This window comes from Pelobates fuscus, chromosome 1, assembly GCF_036172605.1.
Source record: "Pelobates fuscus isolate aPelFus1 chromosome 1, aPelFus1.pri, whole genome shotgun sequence".
In the NCBI taxonomy this organism is placed as follows: Eukaryota; Metazoa; Chordata; class Amphibia; order Anura; family Pelobatidae; genus Pelobates; species Pelobates fuscus.
This window is the reverse complement of record NC_086317.1, coordinates 30,293,064-30,296,744: the sequence shown is the minus strand read 5'-3', so window position 1 is coordinate 30,296,744 and position 3,681 is coordinate 30,293,064.

Here is a 3,681-nt window from a genome sequence, read left to right as displayed (position 1 = left end):
CCTGCAAATGAGTTTATGTGTTGCCTCCCATTATAGTCTATGGGCATTCTCTTTAGTCATTCACCATTGTCATTCCATAGAAAACAATGATAATCCCACTTAATCTCAATTTCAAAAATTAACACTGAATCTGGAGAATATTGTGGCAAAATATTTATTTCATATGTGTAATAGTTTTGTCTCTAATTGAAAATCTTTTGTTTCCACTATTCTCTATGGGCATTCCACTGCCTTGTTAAAGTCTATGAGCATTCCAATCTGTCATTTATTTTAGTATGTCCCTTAAACTACCACTGCAGTTATACAGAAAGAACAATACTTAAAAAAAAAAACAAAAAAAAAAAACAATTAAACGCTGGGGTGTTGGTGAGTCTTCTGTGCTCCTTTCAACCTCGTTACCTGTAAATAAAGGGTCAGATTGCTTCTAACCCACCAGAAAGAGAGTTCCTGGCCGTAGACCATCACTACTGATAATCCCCCAGTCAATCACAGACACGCATGGCGGGCATGTGGTACCTCACAGATTGTTTTTTATAATGGAAATTATTGCCTTTATTGTACCATGAATTTGCGTTGCTGCCCCAATATTCTTATTAATTACAGTGTGATCTTACTATTACCTTGTTTATACAAATCATTTTTTTTCGGTTTGTGGATTAGAGGGATAGTCTTAAAAATAGGACTGTTAGGCACTGCTTTAGTGTTGATTTAAAAATAAAAAATGAAATTTATTTCACATTGTTACAGCTTCAGAACGATGCATTCCTTTGGATCCTATGGATTAGGTGACAATGACAAGATTGTTGTATATAATCTTAGCTGCATGAAAGAAAGAAAAGCCCACACTGTTAGACGACTGCAAGGGCGGAGTTCACAGAACCGCTGAAGGAACTTTCTTGATGTCTCTTCTGCTGAACGATGTTACTTCACTGCTACCATTGTCACAAACTTCAAACAGTTCCACTCTCCCTTCATCTCCCTAGGACGTCGTTCCCATTACCACCACTCCATACACATACATAAAAAATAGCATAATGGCTAGAAGCAGTCACATCCATTTGCTCTATCAATCACATACATTAAGGAAAAAAAAAACACTTTTTTTTTTTTAACTGAGCAAATTATTTTTACAATTCTGTTGTAAAGATACAAATGAGAATTCTATTCCACCCTCCAGGATTTTCCTTAGGCCTCGAGGCTCCCTTTGTAAAACTTGTCTGCCATCCTCCCCTCCCCAATATTACAAACTATCATTTGCTGCCGATAGCTGTGAGCCACTGACTCTCCCCAATACACATAAGATTGTCAGAGAGGTACGATACAGGGCTTTGTAAATAAACTGGTATGTGCATGTGAAGATTTGTGTGTGTGTACACGCATTGTGAATGTGTTAAAAGTTCTATATATTTTAGCTAATTAACACATTTTATCAGAGCTTCTGTGTGCACGCAATGTTAGTGGATGTGTCAGTAGTCTTGTATGTGCAAAACTGTGTGTACCTGTGTAACATCGGGTCATGAATTCCAATGACTTATGCCAGGGGTAGGCAACCTACGGCACTAGTGCCATGCACGGCACTCGAGGTGTCTTTGCACGGCACTCAAGGCTGCTAGAGCCAAACAGCCTCTGGCCTATCAGGAGTCCCAGTAAAACTTCAGATATCTGCTAATACGAAAAGGTGGTGAAGGACAATCCTCAATGTATGCATTGCAGCACATAGAGGAAATGATCTCAGAGCACGTAATTCCAGCACTTGTGAATGGGAATCCACACTGTAGTAGAGCAGCTCGCAGTTGCTGTTGCAACTCCTGTCCTTGACCTTTACTTGGCTGGCCTGGTCCCCACTGGAACCCAGGGAAGTCACCCACACTGCTAGATATACACAGACCTGCAGAATAAGCCTCCCCTCATACAAATAATACGGACAGCCCACACACAAACATACACACAATCCGCACAAACACAACACCAGTAACAATCCACATACATGCACACGAACCCACATGCAGCCTCTCACATGCAATACCCCAAACAGCCCCCACACACACTACCAAACACACAATGTGACATATCCATCCACACACATACAATTCCACAAGCAGCCCCCATACACAGCCCACATTTATATGTATCATACACGATACCACAAACTACTAATGAACAGATACAATAGCTCATATACGCACAAATACAACGATACAAAGCAATTACAGTAAAAATAACACAAGCAGAATACGGCAGCATACACACCTCAATTTTAAAAAAATAGGACCAGCACGCTACGGGACATCACAATCCTATATCGGCACAGTGCTGCTAAAAGGTTGCCTACCCCTGACTTATGCAATGGGCAATTGTAACGTGTAATTCAAATGCTCAGCCGGCATTTAGGGATGCTGCCTTGCAGGAAGCAAGTTCAAAACCTCTTTAAAGGCCAGGCCTCCACGTTTCTCAAGTACAATTCACATAAGGTCCAACTATGCCCATGGGTAGTCTGCAAATCATGGGAATTTTAATTCCATCATTCGCCATCTCAGTACTGTGCCTTTATTTTCAGCCTGAGTATTCCATGTGTTAGGGACAGGGCAAATAGTATTACTACACTTATTTCACAATAAAGGCCCCTGCCATGCAGAGTTACAAAACTGAGATGAAAGATGCAGCTCTGTACTGGCACACCACACAGCTTCTCTACAATAATGACCATGGACAGCCAGAGGGGAGTAGCAGTTTGGATTGTAGTGTCCGTGAGATCCACAGCTTAAGTGCAGAGGCCTCACAAACCTTTGGCAAGCCCTACCAATCACAGCTGGGTCAACTTTAAAGAGTTGCTCCAGCCACCACAATCACTTCAGTAACTTGAAGAGGCCAATGGTGGTAGGAGTATGTATGTGCTGTGGTTCTGCTTAAAACACAGGTTTATTTTAGTTGTGTACTTGGGGATAGTTACCGGTACATACTCCGCACATGTGACTTATGCAGCCTAGAACTGTTCCGGGCCGCACAATGTCAATTCTGTGCATAAAATATATCTGCTGACAGCGCACACAGCACACTGCCAACAGACGTAATATGATTCCCCCCCCTTGCAGGCATGAAAAGGGAATCTACATTACCACTCCATCCCTGCATCCATTATGCCCTCTCCACTTCTCCATAATTTTTTTGTTTTGTTTTTTAATCCCCTCCGCTGTCCACCCCACTCCCTCCCCTAACAAGCCCAGAGTGCACGCATGGCATCCTGTGACAGAAGGACGAGGAGGAAGGCTGGATTACAGGTAAGTTAAAACTCTGAAACCCTTCATTATTCTGCCTTTTTTTTTGTTTTGTTTTTATACCAGCATTTCACCAGAAGGGACCAATTAGTAACACCTAATAGGTAATTTTAGGTTCTATAAAATAAAAAAGCGGAATAATGAACGGTTAAATTAACCCTTTAATGCAGAAAAGTAAAACATGCAGCAAAGAAAATGTCTTACACTGGACTAGTTTACACCCTCCCACATTAGTCATACCATTTAAGTATAACATCGTATTTGGGTTCAAGGCAGGCACACACCACCACTTCATTTACTGCCAGAAGCACTGATGTGGTGTTTGCAATGTTCCTTTAACCTTTTTCTAGCGTCCCTCCCTCCTTCCCTATTACTGACCATAAAAGAAGAACGCAGTTTGCTTTTG